This window comes from Haliaeetus leucocephalus, unplaced genomic scaffold (assembly GCF_000737465.1).
Source record: "Haliaeetus leucocephalus isolate CR32 unplaced genomic scaffold, Haliaeetus_leucocephalus-4.0 Scaffold556, whole genome shotgun sequence".
Taxonomy (NCBI): Eukaryota; Metazoa; Chordata; class Aves; order Accipitriformes; family Accipitridae; genus Haliaeetus; species Haliaeetus leucocephalus.
The window spans coordinates 4,828,415-4,852,648 of record NW_010972992.1 but is presented as its reverse complement, the minus strand read 5'-3'; the positions used below and the strand labels follow the sequence as shown (position 1 = coordinate 4,852,648).

Genomic DNA, 24,234 nt, shown 5'->3' with positions numbered 1-24,234 from the left:
CTTCTCAGTGAGAAGAGAATAATGACCCTTGAAATGCTTCCAAACAGTAGTCTTTGGTCCATACTGGGGAGGAATTGGGACACTGGGTTATATGGAATGGATGGGGTTGGTGCTGGGTTGTCAGCAGTTCTGTGGGGGGCCTATCTCTTAGTCTCCCCATGCTACTTAAAGGCTAAAGTGATCATGTTATTGAACAATGAGGGAGGGATTGCTTTGTTCCATACTAATCCCAGGGCACTAGTACATCTGGGACTTGGAAGTTTCAAGTGGTGCCTGTGTAAAGAAATACTTAAAACTTTGTGGGCCAGCTGGTAAGGGGTAAGCTGAACTGGGAGAATTAGTGTTTATGTCCTAGTTCCTATGAAATGTTGAACAGCTGCAGAAGAAACCTGTTGGCACTTTTGCTGAAAAGAGGTTTGGGGCCTCTTGAATCCAGAAAGTACCTGGCTTGACTCCTCTGGGCAGGAAATGTAGTTGCTTGGACTTTCTGTTCTGGGGTTATGTGATCGGCATGAGCTGCTGCAGGCTGTGCTGTGTTGTTACCCTACAGCTTGCTGTCAAGATTCTGCACTACTGGCTTGAACACTTGGCTTCCTTGCCTCATGTCCCACACAGTTTCACTACTAATGTTCTGGGGTTTTCCATGTGGCATGTTGTGCACTTCCAGCTGGAACAAAATGAAGCTGGGGGTGGGAGTGAATCAATCTAATGAATGTGTTTCGGGGGTTTTTTTTTGTGAGCCAGGGCATTGCTTTCTTCCCTGTTACTTCACAGAGTTTTTGGACTGCTCTGTGTCCCTCTTGCAACAAGGATCAGACAGGCAGTTGTAAGCGGTTTCAGCCTCAGACTTGACTCTGGTATTGATTCAGGCACATGCATCTCTTAGATCTTGCTAGCATAGCTTAGTTTGCAGCCTAAGAGGCAAAGGGCTGCACACATGGCACTGATTTCAGCAGGATATTGCTGTAAGGATAGGTATGTGGCACGCTGTCTTGCCAATGTACAGCTGCTGTGTAGAAGTTAAAAAGGGGCAGCTAATCTGCTGTGAAGTGGCCGTGAGCATGGGTAGTGGTGAAAATCCAGAGAGTGAAGGCAGACCAGCATCGTAATATGCTACTGGTTTTCCAGGTTGTGGGTTTGACTTCCTGTATGTTGGGATGGGGAGGAGAAGAAGAAAGGGCAAAGTGTGTATCCTGTGTTTAGTAATATGGGTCCACTTCAGTGGCTGAGGTTCATCCTGGAATTTGGATACTGTGGTTTGTTCTTGGTATCTGCCTTAGTTCATTGACTTTGAAATGATCTACTCAAGGGCCAACAAGCTCCTAAATAGTTTAACTTAACTTGGTGTTTGCAAGAAGCAGCTTTTGAAGGAACTGAGAACTTTCCTGGAAGATTCACTCTGTATTCCCCAGCTGAATCTTTCTTCTGTTTTACTGAGGTACTGGTGTTCCTCATGTGCTTCTGATCCTCTGGGTACGAGGCATGCCAAGTGGCTGTAAGATGTTGCCTTCCAGTGAGATTGTTGAAAGAGCAGGTCATATGTGCCCACACATGCCCAAATCTGTGCTTTTGGCATGATTAACATGACATCCCAAGGCTTTATCTCAGTAATCAGATAAAGCCTGGTGTGTGGATGCTGAACTGGATTTGCAAGAGGCATAGCTTTGTGTGTCAACACTTTAAGTGGGAGGGGACACCTGACTAGAGAGCCTGGAAGGAGCAATAACCCACATCTGCAGGCAGGCTGTGATTGTGCAACTACCCTCCTGCTTGCTCCATAGCCAAAGCAGTGCACTGTTTTACTAGGGGAAACTTGCCAAGTATGCTGTGTCACTCCAGGATGGCAGTTACATCCAGATGTTTGCCTACAAGGACCTCCAGTGAATCTGCTGCTTTACTGAGCTTATTAGTTTTGGAAAAGGAGAATCTTTGCTGCTAGGTGTACTTGCATACATACTTGGTGGTATTTTTTCTATAAGGACTTTCTGCTGTACACATTTTCTCCAAAAAGGAATTTGGCTGTGACTCGTGAGGTGCCTTCAATCTTTGTTCCTTGATGTAGGGAGATGGTTGTAGGTGCATGCTGGTGTTCCTGTCCCAGCCAGATCCCTCTAGGTAGCACAGCTCAGCTTGCTGTTGTGGGTGCAACCATCTGGCAGCACGTTAACAGTGTGGGTAAATAGAATTTCCATTGACATTGCTGATGGGACATGTGCGGTGTCCCCTGACTAAGCTTAGTAGGCAGAAGCCGGTTTGGGCTTTAGGCCAGAGGGGTGGCACGGCTTTTGGTATGCATCTAGGAACATATGAGAGCAACGTAAGATATATGGCTTATCCTGAACTGGACTATGTTTTATGGGATAAGTGTAGCAACACTTTTCTGTGAAAACAGAGGAGGATGGCTGTTACTGGTTTTGCTATTTCTGGTAAGAAGCAAGAATTGAATGGCTCTCAGAGCTTTAAGTCGGAAGAGATTTCTTGATGCAGGTGAGGTCTTAGTGGGCACTGGGGAGCAGTGTGCTGTAGACCATATACTAAGACTGATGACAAATGCCCCTGTGTATTTGAGATGGGAGAATGGTTTTCAAGCTTGTGGTCATTAAGGTGAAGAGGAAGGATAGCATATTATAATCAGGACTTGTTTGGAGGCATGTGCTCTTATGTTTTTTGGATTAGGCTGTCTTCAAACCTTCCAAAAAATGCCAGCCAATCCCCTGTCTAGACTATTCTTGACAGAACACCTGGCCTCATGGGAATCTCCATTTCAAGGCACAAAACAGTACAGCAGAAAGCTCATCAGTGATTTTACTGTTGAGATGCCTTTTGTGCTAATGCAGTGTTCTATATACTCTTGAAACTTGTTTTGGCATGTCTAAGACACCCACAAAACAAGCTTGTCGTGGAAATCGTGTCAGACCCAGGGTTGGGGTGCTGAATAGGTGTCAGATGGATGTCCTGTCCTTGGGCCTGAGTGGACAAAGCAGATGGCCCAGCAGGTGGCAGGCTGGCAGCAGTGAAAGAGATGGCTTTGCTGGTTGCTGAATGTAAGTAACCCTTTTGTGCTTGCAAGTCTGATTGGAAAGCTGGGCAGGCCATTCATACATGCCTAGATGCATTTATGCAGGGGGAATTTCTCTGTAGCCAGCTTTTACAAGTCCTAGTACGGTATCACTAAAGCATTGGGATTATCTGTAGGGGGTGGGTGTGGAGGGTGACTTCAGCTTATACTTTCATTGAGTATTAGAAGTAGTAGTGTAATGAACTGACTGTAGAAATAAAACTGTAAGGTAAGATTTTTCTGGCGTGAGGTTTTTAAGGGAGGGAAAATACTGTTGGATGTGGGGGCTTGGTTTGATATTCTAGGCATTAGATAATCTGGACAGCTTACATCTATTCCATGTTTGGGAGGTTGTGGTGCACTGAACAGTGGGTGGCAGTGGCCTTCTCATTACTTTAAAGTTGATGCTTGTACACAGCAAATCTTGGCAAAGCTGTCCAGCCTCCTCAAAAGGAAGAGTAAGGACTTCAGTAGCAGCCGAAAAACAGTTTAGCATACTTTGGCTGATACTGACCAGCCTTAGAAAAGACAGAAGCCTAGATACTGAAGGGACCAGCTATTGTAACTGTGCTTAGATGTCTACAATTCTTACTCACTAAACTGAAAAAAGCAAGGCAGCTTCTTTTCTGCTTGTTCCGAAGTATACCGAGTGCATCTTTCTGAAGAACAGATCTTTTGACTGCTTCTACAAGGTTTCTTCCACTCTGTTTCTTAAGTTCTAATAATGTGTTCAAACTTGGTTTCCTGATTGGAAACTTTCCATTGATGTCATGGGAGCTTTCTGTGGCCCACATCAAATAGCTTGGTTCAACAGGAATTAAGTGACTGTACAAATGTTTATATTAAACACTAAATTAGAAGGCATGTTGACTTGTGAGGACCTATGACTGTGGTATGTTGGGAGGATAGGTTGACTGTACAGCTTTTGTCTTGCCTTTGAACTGTAAAAGTACTGGCAGCTGTTTAAGGCCTAGATAAGACAACTCAGGCTTGCTTACATCTAATGAACTTGTCCCATCACTGACTACGGTGCTGTTTCTTATCTCTTACAATGGAGAGGTTTTTGAATAGGTAACCTTAATGGAAAGGACTTGAATGGCAATGTCTGGAATAGTAACAGCAGAAAGCTGTCAGCTTAATTACAGGTGCTGGAATTTTGCTGTTTTAGAGAGGAAACCCACAGTTTAGTCTGCTGAGAAGCCCTAGGGAGGGAAGGAAGAGATGGTGAACACGTGTGTTCTTCAAACTCTGCTTACTCAGGCTTCTGTGGTGGTGTGAGGATATTTCCACTTTGGAAAGTGGAAACAGAAAGGATAAAAATGGTCTTACCGTCCCCTCTCACCCCCAAATAGACCTCGGGCATTGAGCAGTGGTCACCTCTTTCCTTGTCTGCAGGAGACTTTGCTTTTTCCTAATTTAAAGGAAAGATGTATTCAAAGCTGCTTAAGGTGTTATGGAACCTTCCTTATGAACATCATGTGCTCGTAGCTACTGTCTTTGTAGTAGACTGTCTTAGCCGGTAGCTAATCAAAACCTTTGCATCAGTCAGCTTTGCAAGACTTACTGAACTTCTGCATCAAAATTCATTATCACATGTGGCTGTGTACTTTCTGTGTATGCAAGACCAATCTGTTTGATAGTTACAGGGAGCAGAGGGCAGTCGTGTGTAGAGCTGCAAACTGTTAATTCACTTTGAGAGGACAAAATAACTTTGAAAAATTTATTTTTTTTGAACCGAAATTACAAGAGCAGCAACACTTCAGGTATGACTTCAAGATCTGAAATGAAGCTTATTGGTGGGCACAATCTTTTCAGGCAAAGAATGTTTAAACACTTTCTCGCTGCTCTTTCCAGAAGTTACAATATTGGACTGCTGTCAGACTAAACTGCCTAGAAAGCCAAAAGTGTCCCTACACAAACTTAAACTGAGATCTCTGGTATAGTGCTCTGCCTTGAAAACGGGTAGATGTCTGATACCTAAAGGAGAAGATTCCATTTCCTTTACACAAACTTTCTTTCTGGTATCCTTCCTCAAACTGATGTTGAAATTGTCATGGATACTTATATAATGGCAGTCTTTCCATGTTCCAGCATCATGCCTGTTGATGTAACTGTTTGATGCTGAGCTGGGAGGCTTTTAGGAAGTGGATGATACGGGAGAAATATTCTTGTGGCTGGGTGTAAAGATGGACTGTTCCATACAAGACTTGATCTTGTGAGTCCGGATGATTATGCTGAAGTGGCCCAGAGTAAAACCTTCTATGCTTTCAGATGCTATCTGAAAAGGTGACACTTAAAGCTGTTGACTATCAAAAAGCCTGTACATATCTCTCTCTTCAGCCAGTATATCCTGTTTCTTCAGCAGTATATTCCCTCTGCATGGTTCAGAGCATGTCTATCGCCTAATCAGTTGTTCTAGCTGCATATACTGAAGTAACTGATGTGAACTGTTAATTCATACTCACTTTTTTCCAATGGAGGGCACTACCACTGTGTGACTTAGCAGTGTTCGACCTAACCATACAGATTTGCTTCATTGCTCAAATGAAATGATTGAGGTGCAGCTTAATGTTGGCACACAGGAGGTGATAAGGAAGCCACTTAAAATATCACTTGAGTTACGGAGCTTATGCTAGTGAAACTGTTGCTTAGGGATGCATTTCTGAGTGTGCCCCAGTAAGACTAAGGGACAAATTCTACTCCTTGCCACTTAAACCAGCCAATCTGGACACTAACTGGTAGTGAAGCAACTGTGAACAGTGCTGTAGACGCATGGCTGCATTGTGCTTTTTGGCAAAAACATTTTTTCCTGTATTACCATAACTCTTATTTCCAGGAAAAAGTTGCTCTTGGATATCTGGCCACCTTACAGTGCAGATGTCCTCTGAAGGCAGCATGTGTATTCCTGCAGCCACAGTTTGTATAATGTGCTTTAATCAATTTCATTTTGGTGCGCTCTGTACTTTCAAATCTGATTTGTCTAGTTGCACTTGCATAGGAATAAAACTTCGAGCAGTCAGGCTAGAAAGGCTTCCTACAATTGTGCTATGTTATGTGAAGCCTTTTGCTGGATGGTGTAAGAGCCCAGCTGAAGCTTTTGGTCACCATGCCTATGTCAAACAACCATAGCAATTTCCAAGGACCCTTTCAGGTAATGGTGAAAGCAAAACATTGCATCATGCTGAGACTGTGCCCAGCAGTAGGCTTCATTGAGAAGTACAATGTCTTTTCATAATTATGGTATGTCCCAGGTAAATTGTATTTAAACACAGAGCCCAACCATGTCATTAAACTTTTGTGTAATGACAAGTCAGAAATCTAGTGTGGCATCATCCCAGAATGCTCCGCTTTGGGGAGTTGCTGTGTATGTTCCAGTAAAGCTGGCAGCGCGAGTTGTCTCTTGTGTAATCTGTCTGCCAGGAATATCCTCTTAGTTCAGCACTTTATTGAGAGCTGCTGTGAGATGGCTTGTTGCTTGTGTTTTCCTGGATGTGGAGGGCTTACCTTACTAAGCATACTGATGGAGTGGTTTGCTGAATGTTGACAAATGTCTCAGCACTAGTCTGTTGCATGTTTATCTGGCTCGCTCTTTGGGATTTTGCTCATATAACCCATGTTTGAGTTGTGTAGCTTCTGGCAGCTACCTCAGAAAGGAGAGGCTGGCAGTGGGTCGGGTCAGGCAGAGTGCGCTATGTTGGCTTCTCTTTGCTTGATAGTTCCAAACAGTTTAAAGGTTAGATAGAAATAGCTTTCCATATTAACTGCTAATTAGTGGAAGGATGGGGATCCATGCTTCCACTGCAGGAATCCTGGGCTGAAGTAAAGCAATAAATGTGTGCATGGTAATCAACATGGCATTTAGATTCTGCAGATCTTGTATTGGATCCACGCTTCATAGCTAGTTTTCATGGGAGCTGCTTGTATGTTGTACTTCTCTGCTAGCTATCTGGTCTTCTCTGGATGCTTGCCCCAAGCTCTAGCAGGTGAAACTTGATGCTACTAAAAAACATGGGGAAAGGGCAGAAAACAGTCCTTCTCCACCCAGAACCTCAGGATGGCAGATGAAGGTGAGCTTCAATAAAGCTAATGAGTCCATATAGTAAAGATATTTAGAGGGACTTGTCTTAGAGGTACTGGGGTGGGGGGCAGACAAGAGCAAGGTACTTGTATATTCTTCTCCCTGGTTAGATGGTGCAAGTGCCATTGCAGAACACAAATTTTCTGTTAGGTTTGTTTCCAGTTGAAGCCCGTTGTATGACACGGCATGGCTGCTCTTCCTAATATTTTCAGTGCTGTAAAAGCTACCATCTCTTGCCCTAATATGTGAAGTGCTAGTAAATCCAATTACAACAGCACAGTTGACCTGCCCTTGATGCACTTCTGTGACAAACTTCAGTGCCTCTTGCTGTTACAGGACTGGACTTGAGCATGTCTGAAAACTTGTGTTATGTAACAAAATCATGATGACTTGACTCTCTGCAAAGAACAGACTGTACTAGGCAGACAGGAAGGGCCAGTGCTTTTTTCCTTTCTCTACTGACTGGACTGCAAGCCATTTATGCCCAAACATTCTGGTGGGGTTCTGCCATGGTGTGACTCTGCTCCCTTTTTGCTAAGGGAGATCCTTAGGAAACTGCTTTTCCTCTGCAGACTTGGAGGGGAAGAGGGAATTGGAAGCTGAAGGGGGAATAATGTGGACTTGAGCAAGCCCAAGGTGCTTGATTACACTGGGATAGCAAGTTTGGATTTGTCTGTGCTCTTCATCCCAACTGGCTGTGGCAGCAATTGGAGGAGAGAAATTGCATCTTCCGGCTATGTTGTTGGATTTGGAAAGGGTTTTTCCACAGCTTTTGTTATGTTTTAAGGGTTGTTGTTCCCAGATCAAACTTGAATAGAAAACGTAAGGCTGCTGCCAGCTTTCTGTCACAGACACCTTTTATCTTGCATTCATCTCTTCCAAGCAGATGCTGCTTTCATTTCTTCTTCTTTTTTGCTACAAGACTAAAATTAACAGCCCTTTGATGCAGGGGAAGAAATTGTATTTCAAAGCTAAGTACCTAGTTAACTTCAGTAATAAAACTGTTGTTTTTATCTCAAAGGTAATTCTGTGTTCCTTTGAAGTGAATCTGAGGGTTGGAAGCTCCTGAACCCTGCTTGCTCTAAGTTTACATGCAGATCTCTCCTTGCCTGGGAACATCTGTGACTGTTCTTTTGGGGTAGGAGGTATAGAAGAAGCTGAGCCTCCTGAGGTGAGGCTGTACATGGGAAAGAGGGTCGCAGATACTGATGTTGATGCACTGTGTTCCTGCAGATTGTTTTCCTTCCAGCTGATTATAAGCTGCATTGCGTGGCTAATGCTATCGCAAGAGTGCCAACCACATAGTTCAAGGTGGAGCACAGCAGGGGGAAGGAGCTGAGGAGAACACAAGTCTTCAGACACTTCATTGTGGTAGTGAAGCAATCTGTATCCTCTAGCCAGACAGTGGTGTTTTTTCCCAGTCCACTCTGCCCTCTCTAGCCTTCCTGCCTTCAAAGACTTCTACTGGGCATGAGGTTTGTCTGAACATCCAGCTTCTGGCTTTCATCTTTACCACTTAAAAAGATGAGCCCTGTTCCTGTAAGGTGCAATACTTCTTAAAGGGTGATATGGCTAAGCTGCATGCATTGGGAGGATTGTTTCCAAGGGGGATGCCGAAGCATGCCTGTCCTCATAGGGAGGGCACCTGGTGGGTAGGTTGAGCCACAGCATTGCATATGTGGCAGGTGACTTCGGGGAATGAAGAATTCCTGAAATTAGGCCATGGCTGGCTTGGCTAGTGGTCAGGACATGGAAGAAAAGATGCTGCTGTTGTCGCTTAGCGTGTTACAAGAACTATCTGATGCAGCAGAGGCATACCTGATGTGGAGGTTATGGGTCCAAGATCTCATTTGAGAGTAGGGGCTAGGGGAAATGCCTTCTAGAAAATTGTAGAAGTTGGATGCTTTTGGAGATGAATTGCAAAAGGTATTTTTTTAAAAGTGGAAATGTTTTTTGTCTAGTAGTTTCAGTAAGACCAGGTAGACTTACTGAGGGAGGCCACAAAGTTTTTTTTTTTTGCATATAGGCAGGTGCTGGAGGTGTTGAAGAATCTGACAGGCTTTCAGGTTAGGAAGCCTAAACTTGATTTGAAGAACTTGTCATGATTGTGTGATGAGCTCCTGCTCTGGATGCATGTGTAGGGTGTTGACTTCTGAAAATACCCTTTGGCTAAGTGAACAGAGTGGTTTCTTAAACAATATGAAAAAAAAAAAATCACTTCCTCAGTGACTCAACTGTCTCCTGTTCTGAGGTTTTTGTCTTCAGTGGTGACACCTTCAGTCTCCACAGACCTCAGGACAGGAAAGACCTGAATCTATAGTTTATGCTGTGAAAGATCTACTGGATCTTTGTACATGAGGATGTAACTTCAGTCTTCTTTTTCAACACTTAACGAGCCCAGGATGAAGGGATCTGCACAAACACTGTAGAAGAATGCTGAGTTTTTCCATGTGGCAAGGTAAGACAGAAAGACCTGTGAACTAAATCTATGTTTATATTGCTGTCCAGTAAGAAGGCACTAACAGCTAGTACAAGAGGCTGAACTATGTTCACTTGTTAAGGATTTGACCTGAGGATTATTATTAAATTCAGGGTGAAACTGGCTGATTAAGAAACTGGAATGACTTGAACAGGGAGGAAGATGCATAACCTGAAGTGTAAGGAGAAGTTTTGTCACCATGAGGCTTGTCAGACATTGGAACAGGTTGCTCAGAGGTTGTACAGTCTCTATTTTTGAAGGTTTACAAGACTAAACTGGATGAAGCTCTGAGTAACCTACTCTGACCCTGCTTTGAGAAGGAGATTGTACTAGAGACCACCTTGAGGTCCTTTCCAGCCTGAATGAGTCTATGATTCTATGAAATAAGCTTGTATAGGCATCTTGCTGTGATAGAAGAGTTAAATTCTGGAAGTGGGTAGGCTGCTTTATTAGTTGATAGACAACAAGAGCTATCTCCTGCATAGTCAGGCTAGAATCTGGGGTTTTTGGTTGTGTTTCTCAGCTTGTCTATGAAACTCTCATAACCAATTTCTGTCCTACAAATTGCCCTGAAACACAGAGGAGATGAATTGCTTCTTTCAAGCCTCAGTATTGCTACTAAACTTCTTTACTTTTAATTAAAACACTTGTATTAAAAAAAGCTTTCTTCCAGTCTTGTCTCAATGTCAAAGGTGAGCTACAAAACAAAATTTGGCTCTGATTTAACTTCACAACTACCCCCTATCCTGCCGTATTGCTGAATACTTAGTAGTTGCAAGTCCTTTTGCTTTGACAATAGTATTGTTCCCTTTAGAGCAGGCTGTCCTTGGAAGGACACCAGTGTTTCTAGGCTGTCAAAGCAACCACATAAGCTTGCTTTATCTTCTTCTGAGCCAATCCATCCATATGTCAGGAGGTCATCATATAGGGGTTTATTTTGTCATAGCAATTGCCGGTACTTGGTACAGTGCAATGCCCCTGAAACCTTTGAAAACTTGTTGCAGTGCTGTGGGCTGGACAATGGAACTAGCTTTTGCTGGTTGTTTGTCCCTTCTGGGGTGCTGGAAGAATGTGGTAGGAGAGATGTAACTGAGGAAGCCTTTCGCAGGGAGCAGTGAAGGACTACGTTTTGAGAAAGCAGACAGTACAGTGACCGAGCAGCTTCCCTCTGCTTTCTGGATTTATAGAAGGAGCAGCATCCTGAATTGTGTCCTTAAAAGGTGCTTGGGGTTTTGGGAAATGATTAATAAGGCAAATTATCTTCCTGTTCAGTATTGCAGGGAAAAAGTTCATATCCCTTAAATCCACAGGATGACAGATCTGACTTGCAAAGTATAACTAATGTAAGTCAAATGTAGCTTTGGAAATATTTTTCTTTCCAAGCAATCCTGCCCAAGGCCTTAGCAGCCATGCTGTCTACCTTCCAGGCTTGTTACATGATGTTCAATTAGAGAAGATATAAAAAAACAGTTACTGAACTGCAGTGCTTCTAGGCTTGGCACTTAGTTTGACCGTTTGATGTCAGCCACTCCCTAAAGAGGGACATGACTATCATGATAGGTCAAAGGAGCACAATTAACTTAATCTCTTGACCTGGTGATGAAAGGGTGGAGGGAAACCTACTGTACAGGCTGAGGCAGGCTGCTGGAGACAAGATACTGCTAGGAGTAGTTTTTGAGCTGGTGGAAGCAAAGAGCTTGGGGAGAAGTTGTGCTTGTTATACTGCATCCTTCTCGGCCCTTTTTTCTACTTAAAGCTCTGCATAGGTTGAGTTATGCTACAGCACTGGTCGTGTGTAGAAGGACACAGTAGCTATGCAGAGGTCCTTAACTGTATTAAGCTCCAGGGTTATAGAATGAATTTTCTTGTCTCATGATTTGATTGTCATAGTATCTGATCAGGTGGAAAAGACTCAGTCAGGAAACTCATTAGTTCCTGACTGAGGGGCTTGCTTATTTCCTCCTTGAAAAATAGCACCAAGCATGCATAATTGGATGGGAGTCATTCTACATCCATCCTCCTGACTGTGGTGGGATTGCTGTGACAGAGGTCTACACAGTGACTAAATGCAGACTGTATAAAGGAGGGTGAAAGCGATGAACTTGGCAAGTGGAGCATGAGTGTTGAATGTGAGGTAAAGGATGCCAGCTGAGTTGCTGAAGATGCAGATGTAAATCAATTGTAAAACTGGAGAAGAAAAGTTAACTTTTGCTTCCTTAAATGTCAGGGACAAAGCAGCTTTTTGTGAGGAGGAACTGAATACTGTCCTGCTGGGTATCTAGTGTGTTGGGCCTTGGAATTTGTTCCTTAGTAGCAGGCAGTTCGTGGGGCATCCTCTGTGGTCCTGTTGTTCACCTTCACCTTTTGCCCCAATTCTCTCCCTGTGATGCAATAAGTGTGCAACACTTTAACTGACCTTCTAATCATACAAAAAGCATTTTCTCCTCCCCTACATGGTAGGTTGGTATTGGTATTGCTGCCCATCTAAATGGGGGAAATGCAGATCCGAGGAAGTGATGTGCTGAAGGTTCTCAAGCCGAGTGGCAGTGAAGCAGGGATGGAACGTAACTTCAGTTCTGCACCGTAAGGCTCTGATTTTGCTGTGACTGAATGTGCTGCTCTGCCCTCTTTTGTAGAGAACAGTATTGTTTGTGGTACTGTAAGAATCTAATGCTGTGCTTGAAGGAAGCAGAGAGACACTGTTGAAAGGGACCAAGAATTATTTGCTTCTAGTACATGGCCCAGATTTCAACTATGCTTTTTCTTTAGCGCTGATGAGCGGGTACCAGATGTTTGCGGAACTTCCCCTCTGGCATAGATGTATTTGATGTAGATATATGTACTGAAGCTTCAGACACAGTAACTGTATTTGAGGGCAACAGGCTGAGTAATCTGGTGCTTGGCAGCTGCTCTGTTGTGGGGATTTTTGCTTTACTGTTAGCAGTACTTGTGACATCATAAAATGAAAAGAGGAAGGAGAAGGCAGTAGCTGGGCAACCTTAATATTAAAATAGCTCAAACTGCAGATGGTTTTCCTGAGAGAAGGAATCCTGCTGGATTCTACAAGTCTCCTGACAGAGTATGCTGTATTCCTTTTAGGAGCAGGGATGGAAATCCTCACAATCTGCTGTGCACCTTACATTTTCAAGCCATCTTTTTGAGAAAATGCTGCTTTTCAGGTCTATAATACCCAAATCTATGTGACTCTAATACAGTAAGGGCTCAGTTCCTGTTCTTATGCAGGTATTAGTACTTGGTGTGTACTGGGTGACTTCATTCAACTCTTAATGGGCTCTCTGTGTTTGTGGAGGTGTTCTGCGTTGCCTTATTCTGCCCACTGAAAGCAGCACAGCAGCTATCCTGGAAAAAACTAGGACTTCTAAACCAGCAATGGGGATATCATAGATTTACTCTTAAGCCTATGACAAGCCCAACCACGTTGCTTCCCCCTTTCCTTGGAACACATAGCATACGAGAAAGGCTTCCTAAAAATTTGCTTCGAAGCAAAGGCTAACTAAAATAGGAGGCTGACATACCATGAACTGGGAGAGGATAGCACAAGATGCAGCTGTACAAGTGTCTTTGCTCTGCCCTGCTGTCACCTAGGAAGGAGACAGAAGGGGATTTTCGGTAGGTGACTGCTGAGAACTTCAACATGGATTTCTTTTAATGTAGCTGCGGCTAGCAGTAAGCTGCAGTGATTCACTGTTAACTGTTTAAAGGGGAAAGCAGTGCTTTGTTACCAAAACCTTTGTCCTTTGATGGCTTGTTTTGTTGGCCAATCTTGCAGTCATAGCAAAAAAGTGCTTTTGATGCAGGAATGGAAACTCTGGACAGAGGTAGAAACACCAAGCTTCATTCTTTCCACCCATTGCTCCCACCTACTGATTATCAGACAAAACTAATGAATCAAGGTACTTAAATGGACGTGAGGGATGGACAGTGGGCTGTGTAGGCCGCAAATTAGTAAGCGGGGAAATAAATAAAAGCAGGGAGTTCTTGTGCAAGAGGGTGGCTTATTATGGATTATGTGGGCTTCTTTAATGCAAATAGCTCTGAACATAAACATCTACTATATAAAATTTATGGTGGTTTAATTGTGGAGGAAATGCCTTTCTAAATGCAGCCTGTCTTGGGATATTATGGCTCCAGTGCTGGAGGGAAGGAGGGAGAAACATTAGGGAGGCATGGTAACTTGGCCAGGTGCTGACTTTATTTTTTCAAACACCAGTGCTGAATAGTTTTACTACTCTACCTACTGAATGGCTTCTGGAGGGTAGTGGCTGTCAAAATAATTGCTGCTTGCTTCTGTTCCTCATGTGAGCTGGGGCAAATGTCTGTAGCGCAGGGCAGTGAAACAGCTTGGGGAACAATATCATCCTGGATTGGTTCCCCAGTTCAGCCTTCAGTGTGATTGCACAAATGCTTGCATTGGTGCAGCAGTGTGAGGGAGCGAGATGGGAAGGGCTGGAGGAAGAGAAAACAGTAACTAATAGAATGTTGGATTGTTTTATTTCACTGGAATGAGGCCTGACCTGATGGTCATCCTTTGGTCCAGCCAGTAACTACAATGAAAGGGTGGACTGTTGTGCTTCCCCTGCTTCTCCTGACTTCCAGATCAGTTTTCAACAAAAGCTTCTGAGTAGCTGACCAACCTAGTCACTGTGTTTTGAAATACTTTTGAATGGGAAGCTAAAGCAGACCAGTGTTTTAGTTTAGCTTTGTCAGGGCAGGTGCCTCTTCAGTCCCTTGTTGTTCCTGTTCATTTTTCTGATGCGACTTTGACTCCTTTGTTGATAAATTTGCTGTTTAGGTTTTAAAGGAGGCTTTCTAAATGCTTGTTCTTCTCTTGACTTTTTGTGAGGATGGACTAAGTCGGGCCCTGGAAAACGCTGAGACTTCTTCCTGAGTAGTCATCTAACCTACAGGTCCTGAAGATAAGCTCATTTGAGATACTTCCATGCTGGCTGCATTAGTGCTTGGTGGTCTTGGAGTTGCTAAGCTCCTTGTACAGATAAAGTGACAGCCCCATTCTCTGAAAGAGTTTTTATCTAAGGGCAATACTATATGTTATCTTAACAGAAGCCTCAGTATAATCCTTGGTTATAGAAGAATTTTTAAAACTGGGCTCTTTGTTAATTTTAAGAATGTGAGGCAGTAGAAAAGCAGCATGGAGTTGGCTGCTGAAGGGTAGGGAAGTTGTAAGACAAGTACTGTTAGACAGTGTACTTGGTAGTTCAGTCCTGCAAGCTAGTCTTTCAAGTGCAGCTTGTTTATAAAACTGCTTTTTGTGTTTGCGATGTGCCAAGCATAGATTTTAACCTTACAGGGATGTGAGGCTTCCTCTGGAAGCAGTGCTTGTTTACATGCAAAGTCTCAATAACATAAGGAAAAAAAAAATCAATTAAAGGTGGTTGGACAGGTACAAAGATGTCAGGAAGGTGAAAGTCTGGATAAGGGTGAAAAAAGGTTGCATGTGACCTTCCTTCCTGCTACTGAGGTAACTTATTTTCCGTAGTACTTAGTCTGCAAGCAGATCATAGAGCCGTCTCTTGAGTGCATGTAAAGAAATCAGAAGCGTGAAAAGACTCTGCCTTTTGCAGATGACTTCTGCAGTTGGTGTATCTATGCTAGCCTAGCTTTTTTTTCACCTTGGTATAAGCTCTCCTGAGACACTAGTGCCTTTTTCTTAAGGCAGAGACTGCACTGAAGCGACCTGGAAGCAGCCTTCCATAGTTGTATCAAACAGGCTTAATTTCAATACAAGCAAACTCCATCCCCAGAAAATGGATCCTTGACACAAGCAATGAGGAAAAGCATCACTTGTCTGATGGATCTAGCCTGGAAATGGTACCAGGAGCTAAAAAAATAGGACTTTGCCAAGTGTTACCAGTGAGATGAGAACCTGGTGTGTGGAAGGTATGTTTTGCCTGGTCTGGAAGACATTTGATTTGGTGCTGCTGTGTTCTCTAAATGGGTATCTGCATGCTGAAGCATGCAGAGAACTTGCTGTGCTGGTGGAACATGTTGTAGCTGGAGTGCTATAGCCTCCCATAAGCTGCTCAAACCAGTGCATCAGCTGTAAACAGCTTGCACTCCAGAATGGCTGTGCTGATGACAGTGTGCAAAGCACTTTGAGTGGGAATAGGGCTGTATGTAAGGGCAGAGTAATTGCAACAACTTAATAGTTTTTCTCCAGGCTTTCGGTCTGCAGTGGCTGCATTGCGTTGTGCCCCTGCTGTCACATCTCCCTATACTTTCTTTCAGGAAGAAGGGAACTGTGTGGATCTTCCTGCTTCTATAACACCACGTACAGGTGCTGTCTCAGCTCAGACCTAACTGCCAAACAACAGCCGTTCTGCTATCTCCTCCAAAAGAATCTATCTGGAGTGCAGATCTGTGGTGCAAAGCTGAACTTGACACATCTGATCTTCATCAGCAGTATGTCCCCACTATAGCTTGTCCACAACTTCTGCATTAAAAACAAGTGATGTCTGCAATTCGTTTGTACATATTGCTAACTTGAGAGCCACAGGCAGATGGCTGGGCTGCTAGCTGAGCTGTCATCTGAGCATGTGACAATCTGGTTTGTGTCAGCAAGCATGATTCAGATGCTGAATTCTACCTGGAACCCAAGTTCATCAAGTCGGCCTTCTTGGTTTGTAACAGCTGCCTGTAAATACTTGCTGCAATACGGAGTTTGAAGTTGCTTCTGGAAAATAGCATTTCACCAGTTGGCTACAAATTAATGTTCTAGACCAGAAGGAGGTTAGAGAGGAGCAAAGGGGAGAGGTGTAAGGAAGGTCAGTGCTGCAGCTGCACATGTGGGACATGGAAAGGGACTCTGGCTAAAATTTCTTGGTGCTTAGCTAAGATGCGGAGCTGTCAGTTCGGTGTGGGATGGTAAACTCAGGGCTCCATCCTGCCTTATGGGGAAGGGCTTTAGTTGCTGGCTTCCTGGACTGTTCGGTCAGCTCCCTCCTACTTACTGTGCATACTTTACCATTGCTTCTCTCAGGCCTCATGGTCAACTTAGCAACCCTTCTTATGCCATATAACGCTGTTTACTCTGCAGTACAGGCACTTGTATGCCTGTGTGGTGGTGTTCTGCAATGTTAGGGATATATGTTAGGAGTAAACTGCTGTTGTAAAACTAGCATCCTGGGAAATGAGAGCAAATTGCCTAACTCCTTTTAACATCTGTATGTTACACTACCAATAAATGAACTATTTTGAGCCAGAGTCTCATTGTCCTGACTTGAACACAGTTTTTGCTCTGTAAAGGCCATGACTAAGGGTGGAAAGGAAATGGACACATCAGACAAGACGGTAAGGAGAGACTGTGCTGTTGGTAATGCACAGGTCTGAAGCCAGCAGTAGTAATTGTTTAACCTCTGAACCCAGGACACCTACATAGCTTTCTAATGCTGCTGTCCTCAGAATACCGAGGACAAAGTGTCCTCAAGGTAGTGTTGGAAAAGGTACAAAAGGATTGCTTTAGAGCCCTGGCCTAAGTAGACTGACCATAGGAGGATGGAGTAACAGTGCCTCATGCCAAGAACATAATGGCATGCAGTGACTGAGTCTTCTAAAAAGCTGATCCCAGCTTCTTTATGGATGCAGATTACTAGCACTCAGGCTGGCTTCCTCTGCTGCTTGAGGGAGGCAGGGAAGCAGAGGTCTTAATGAGATGCTTTACTACCATTTGTCCTTTAAGGAAAGTCTCCAGCCTGACATAACTGTTACAAAACAATCCTTTCTGCAATACACTATGAAGTATGCTCAGGCATGTGGGATGGATGAGAGGTCATGGATTGTGCTGGTGGACAGGGCCATTATGTCAGTATGGTATGCTGCTCTTAGTGCTGTGCCTGTGAGTACGTGTTAGTCATAAGTGGGAGAGGCTGTGGAAGAACACACGTTATGCTGTGGTTCTGAAGGCTTATTAGGGAAGAGAGTCTGTCACTTTAAGTACAGGGTTTGAGTGAAAAGGAAAACTTAACTCCAAATATTTGACCATTTTAAGACTTGATGCCCACCAAAGATGGTATTGCCAGAGCAGGCAAATGGTTGGAATCTGCCTCTGAGAAGCTATTTTAAAGAGCCTTGAGGAAACATCGTGCCTTGTCTTTAATATGCAGTTTGCATTCATAAGGTACCTGGGAGCTACCTTATGTAGAGCTGTAAAGAGTCTAATGACCTTTTTGAAACATCCACTAAACTTCCTCGGTGAGGAAAACCAGCTTGAATTCACTTTAAACGAAAAAGAAATACCTTAGTTTCTCTGCAACCAAAATTGCCACTTATAACTAGCCTTATAACTAGCCAGGAGAGAAGATCTCTGGCAGGAACTTGGGAAACTCCTTTTGTCCTACTTGCTTCCATCATTACAAATACTTTGCAAAGTAATCTCTCTTCTGTTGCTTAGTTGTATTTTCTGCTAGATTATGCAGCACGACAGTCAACAGGAACTGTCTGGGTGCATGGACAGTGGAAACTTGCTAAGTTGGTTTCTAGTAGGTGGCTTAGTTGAGAATGGGTGCTTGTTGTTGTTACTTCAGGTTTTAGTTTACTCAGATGTGCTGCTCTGAGTAACTTCAGTGCTTTGCTTTGGAGAACCAGGCACTCCATACCTGGTGTAAGAGGGCGTGCTGCCTTCATCACGCTGCCTTTCAACATTGCAAAAATAGCTAGAAAACTTCTTCAGAAAGTGAATCATCCCAAGGAGAGGAATGTTGGAGTGCTGTGTTTGTGTAGACAAGCTGTTTCTTAGTGGTTACAAGTCCTAGCAGTATTGTACACTGATATGCTCTTGGCTTCCTTGGACAGAAACCTTTTCTGGTATGTCTCAGGGTGGGCATGCTTATGCTAGCTGCCTCGTGTACAGAAGAGCAGAGCTCGTGGTGTCTGCTTAGTAGATGAATGAGGCTGCTTTGCAAGGCAGCTTGTTAACTTTGTAGTCTAGGTAAATCAAGCACTGCCAAATAGTAAGTGCGGTGTTCTGCCTATCCCAGGCAAATCTTGAGCACAGTTACTTGTCAGGGGCCTATTACTCCGCTGGAGGGTTTCCCTTTTTGCTGTTTGCTGGGACACGTGCCATCTTTCTTAATTCTTTCTTGCCCAACCTCTTCTGACTGCAGTTTCACTTTCTGTGGAGGCCACTTAGCCCTGCCAACAGCGAAACCTGCTGAGCCAAGCTACTTCTGCTCTTCGGTAGGTGGGGCTGAGGAAGTTGCCCCTGTGGCAACTCTCTGTAGCGCAAGATAGCAGTGAGGCTGACGGTGCTGCCAAAACCAACGCTATGCAGTGAGGGTTGCCTGCCCAGCTCTGATCTAAGCAAAATTGCAACACTACAAAACTAGCTCTAACCACGTTGTTGGTGCAGTTGTTCCTGTCATCTGTTGCTGGTTGGTCTCTGCTAACACAGCACTGGGAAACTTCAGCAGCGTAGGTGAGCTTACTTTTTTTTCCCCAAGGTTGGATCAATATTTAGTGGGGTGGGAAGGGTGCTGAAGCCAGAACGCTGGTGGAGTGCTTGCATCCGTGCTGGATGGGGTGTTACAGCTTTCCTGTGACCACTTTCTGCAGTAGGCAGAAATATACCACCTTACTTGCACTGTGTATTTTTGATGCAAAGAATTAACACTAGGGAAAACTGAGTGTCCTGGTTCTTTGGGGCTAAAGTTTGAATGCTATTTGAGGCACGTGAGTTCTTCTCTCTCCACCCCAGTTAGGATCTTTTTGTAGCATTGCCGATTCATCTTGGCTTTTAGCTTGGTTTTACGCAAGGCCTACGTGATCAAGAGATCTGTTCTCAGCGCCACCAAGGGAAGAAGGGGAAAACCTCTGGTGTTGAAGCAGCTTCTAGAGATCATGTTAAAGAAGGGCTAGCACTGTGAAGGGTCTTTGGGGGGGGTTTCTGACATACTAGTTGTGCACATATCTGAAGGATGTGAAAGGTGATCCCAGGTAAGCTGCTGCCAGCCAGTTAGTCAGCAGACTAGGAGCAGAGTAGCTCCTGTGTCTATTGGCTTGTGGGGATGAACGTTCAGCCCAAGAAAATGGACCAAGTTTACTTAAAGTTTTTCTAGTAAAATCATGGAAACCTGAGCAAAACTGCAGTGAGCTTTTTTTAGTCTCATTTATTAGTACTGTCTGGGATCCTTTAGTTAAGCTTTCCAAAGCTGTAAGCAAGTAAATGACCACGTGCGGAATATTTATTTTCTTTCCTTCTCCTGAGGTGTTTTCCAGGCTGGAAATCTTCAGGGCAGGGGTGTGATTCATTGTCTGTAGAGCACCCAGAGTGTTCTAGGTGTTTAAAGGTCTGGCCTATTATATGTAGAAGTACACTTAAATATTAGGGGGGGAAAATAGAGCCACAGTAAACCATCTTGAAGAAATAGACTTAGAGTAAAACTGGATCAGGAATCAAGGCATTTCAGAGCCTTCATGTATTCTTGTAATTGATGTTCCAGACGGGTGTCCTGTAGGTGTTGAACTGCAGAGCAAGGGAGGACCTATGAGGAGCCATGGGTTTTCTGAACTGAAGTTATCAAATGTTTTGTAAGTGTTTCTGGTCCTTCTTTATGGCAAAGTTTGTAACTGAAGGATAATGGTTTGCCAGTATTCAAGCTCAAGAAAACAGATGTTTTCAGTGGCTGAGTGCCTCGCAGGTGCTTAAACAACTGCAGGCATCTTCAAGTAAGTTTGTTGGTTTTTTTGCTTTCCCTTGTTTTGGAGAGGATGCTTCTGGAACTCATTATGCTCTGGATTTTTCAGCTGTGAACCATCGATGCTATACTAAGCCTCTGGCATCACTTTGGCAGCTCAGGAGTTGGGTTGGTTAATGGAACCAGCAGTGACAGTGACTCCTGAATGGCTAGTACTAATACTTTGCCTTTTGTGCAGATTTTGGACTGGGACTTTGAGGGCTCTTGCTGCTGTGCAAGTTGCTTCCAAATGGAGCTGAAAATCTGCACAGCAGCCTGTTAAAATTCCTATGTCACTTTGAGACGTAGCTACCTGCAATAACCTCCCACTGTGTGATAAAACTTGCATGGGAACAGCCTTTTGGCTTCAGATAAAACAATGAGGGCATCTGGGGTGAGTATTCTTTGGCTTAAGTTCACTGTATTGATAGCTTGGATTGCATTTCTAGTGTGTGTTCAGATGAGGTGAATGGGTTTGAATGCCAGCATAGGTAGAAATGAGGTGAATTGTCTGGGAGCAATACAGAGCCTTGATTTGAATGTGGATGACTGTTTTTAATCTAGCTGTGCGAATTGTGGAAATCGAAGGGGCGCTCTTCAGCCTCGTGTTTGCAAGGTGCTCCTCTAGGTTTTGGGGCACACTAGGGAAGTAGTTGAAATCAAGGTTTAGTTGTTTAATTCATAGCGGGGGACAAAATATTCTGCTGTGGATAGTTGAGACTGCTACCTGCATGACATTTGCCTAGCTGAGTTCTTAGCTGCATTTTATGAGGCTCACTGCCAGTTGAAGGAGGTATATGTGGCCATGGGCGCAGAGCATGGCTCTGTTCTCTTGTACACGGCATTTTGGTGAACTAAATCAAGATGACTGCCTCAGCTGGAGAGGTCTCCGGTAGGCAGCTATTTTGCCTGGTTCATGTCAATGCCTAACCAGAAGTTGGACACCAACTCTCCTCTGCCATATACATTCTTTTCTTTGCAGAGCTGTGTTCTCCCTATTCGGCAGCAGGGAATTTGATACCTTCAATTGAAATGTCTTTGTTGTCTCCTGCCTTGATCTATTTGCAGCAAGCAGTTGTTCTGACACCTGGCATATTTTTCTAGTATGGCAAATTGCCTCCTTGCTCTGAACAGCTAAACTGAGGGGAGATCTAATTCTCACTGAAAATAGCAGTGAACATTTTTCTCTGAGACTCTCTTACAATTTCGTTCCAAAGCTTTTAAGCCTAGAAGGTTAACAATAAAACTGAAAATAGCATGGGAGCAGAGCAGAGCATCATGGGGATGAGCTTATGTTTATAAAGCAGAGCAGAATTGCAGCAAGCCTGAGCTGTTGATATGATAGATAAAAGCACTTTCAGTGCTTAGATTTGTACTTAAACTTGTAACAGTTCAAAGGTTTTGAGGTAGCTAATTCTGTGGCATATATTTTCATTTATGGCTGGCTGTGTCTCGTATCAAGCTGCCCAGGGCATGAATCCACTAATTTAAGAGGGTAAGCTTTTCTGTATCTGTCCTGCTGAGGGAAAGTGCCTGTACTGTCTTGTGCATGAAAAGGCTTTTCCTTTTAAAAAAATGAGGGCATAACTGTGCTTCTTGACTGTAGGGCAAAATGCCACTCTGCAGTTCTAGACCAGGCTAGTGCCAGGAACAGTGGAGCCGGCTCTGAGCAGGAATTGTTGCCTTGCCCTAGTAAGGAGCCATGCTGCACTTCAATCCTAGCATATGGTGCTCAACATCTGGCCCGCTCACACTCTAATCAACACCTTTGGCCCATTTTTTTTTTCTGTTTTTCCCCCCTTCTCTTCTTTATTGTGGCCATTGTCCTTTGTCTAGTGTTAATAGTCTGCCTGGGAAAAGAGGCCTAACTAATGCAAGGGATGCTTGGTGCTTGTGTTCAGGAAAGGCTGCTTTCTCTTTGGAGCAGGCAGTGAGATGGTATCCTATCCCATGTGCTTCGGACGTCCTTGTTGTCTTTTACTGTAGTGATGATCCCTTTCTGGTGCAGCAACCTTGAGAGAAGTATGATGAAGCTTATGTTGGCAGAGGGTAAAAAGTCATAATGAACGAGGCGTTTTGCTAATGAAGAGCGCAGAATTGTGTTCTCTTATTTCTCTTAAGCATTTTGTGCTTCAAAGCAGTCTCCACCAATACTCCTGCAGTCTGCTTTGTTTTGGTTCTTGCTTCCTATGCAGTGTTCTCACATGTACCGTACAGCTCTTGGGAAATCTCTGCCTCTCTTTCTTCTGCCAGTGTTTTGTTCCTTTATTCTAATCAAAGTTCCAATATCTGAATTTGCCTGTAGGCTTCCAAGTGTGCTTTAGCCAGTGCCTTGTTGACAGCCTTTGTCCATATGCCATAGGCCCTGGGAATGCCAGGTAGTTCATCTGGTGCTTTCTGTAGAACGCAACACGATTCGGTTCTGTTTCAGCAGCCTGATGGTCTTTATCCCAGCCTGAGCAAATGACTTGCACTGAAACTTTTTAAAAATTATTGCTTCTAGTCAGCATTAATGTTCTTTTCCCGGGGAAGACACCTGTTAGAGTGACTTCAGAAATCTCTTCATAGCAGAGTTGGTGTCAGCTTTGAGGTATAAAACTGAGAATTTCAGTACACACAGGCATGAGGGCTTAAAGCTGGGACAGTGGGATGATTGGGAGGAACTGCTGTTCAACCCTTGAATAACTGCATGCAATAAATGTGCTGAGTTGAAAAAATATATCAAGCAACCTACTAGGCGGGTCTGTAGGACTTGTTTTAATGTTGTGACAGAGTCTCTTGAGGAGAGTTACAACAGTGTACTTGAACTTCTACACCAGCAGCTCAGCTCATGTCTGTATTGGCTTGTCCTTGGGATCACTTGGTTTGAGATATTGCTGTTCTTCAGGCTTACAGAGCAAGGGAGCCTGTGCCCTTGGAGGCTGGGAGTCTGTGTGTCATGGTAACACTTGGGCCCAAGCACCTGAGCTGTGGGGTAGAACAACTAAATGTGTTGGGAGAGGGTGATGTATTGGCATACAGTGACCACTCAATTGGTTTTGCTGTTACTTGCTTGTTTTCAGCTGTTGACCAGCTGGCTTGTGTAGTTCAGGATGCGTTTTGATGTTGTGGATGACACTTATTTAACTTGCAGGATGTCTCAGTTCTATTACTAGCTGATAATGTGATTGGACCGTATTTAAATGGCAGTTGTTTAACGAACCGTCTTCTGTCTGTCAGTGCTGTACATCGGAGGTCCCTGAGTAGTTTGAAATGGCTATGCTGCTGCCTAGTAATGTGCATTGGGATGTGACTTTTAAAGAACCTCAGGCATTTTCCTCTTCATACTTGAAAAAAAAAAAGGAGGGAAGGGAAGGAAAAGAAGTCTTGTCTCTTGTTTTACTTATAAACTACAAGATTTGAGCTCACTGTTCCAATGGCATACCCTGGACTAGTACTAAAAACCTGTAGGGAAGCTGGTGAATTGATCCCTAACTCAGAGCACACGGGAGTCTTGCCTGTCACCTTCTAGCTGCAGCTTTGCTCCTTATGTCCAGTAACCTTTTTTTTAAACCAGATCTGATTCATGCTCTATTTTCTATGCCAGATAAGGTCCTTGGTTGTGAGTAAGTGTTGTGACTGTAACTGGCAGGAGCCCTGCATGATTGCTTCACTTCAGGAAATGTTAAAATAACACTTTTTTTTCTTAGAAAGCTAGTTCGCTCCCCTCCCACTTCTAATTCTCCTAATAGCTGCCCCCAGTTTGGCAGCTGTCTTAGTGTTGTTTGTGTTGCTGAGTGAGAGCAGAGACACTTCGGTGGATGCAGTGCTGGAGGAGAGGTATGCGAAGTGAGCTAGTATCTCTAGCCAAGCTGGCTTAAACTTTTTAGAGGTTTCTCTGAAATTTGGAAGGAAAACTGCTAAACTGTGA

At 43.9% G+C, this 24,234-nt stretch overlaps 1 protein-coding gene across 4 annotated transcripts in view; it reads left to right on the top strand.

Annotated features, from left to right (window-relative positions):
- SPSB1 (splA/ryanodine receptor domain and SOCS box containing 1) overlaps nucleotides 1–24,234 on the top strand; it is a 39,026-nt gene that overhangs the window by 6,420 nt on the left and 8,372 nt on the right. Inside the window, exon 1 of one of the 4 annotated variants that reach the window (XM_010577364.1) lies at nucleotides 18,876–19,066. The exons of 2 other annotated variants lie outside the window; for them this stretch is intronic. The gene's annotated coding sequence lies outside the window, so the exon portion shown is untranslated. Of the gene's footprint in view, nucleotides 1–18,875; nucleotides 19,067–24,096; nucleotides 24,144–24,234 lie in introns of those variants that run through there. One more of the 4 variants, XM_010577365.1, reaches the window with a different exon arrangement.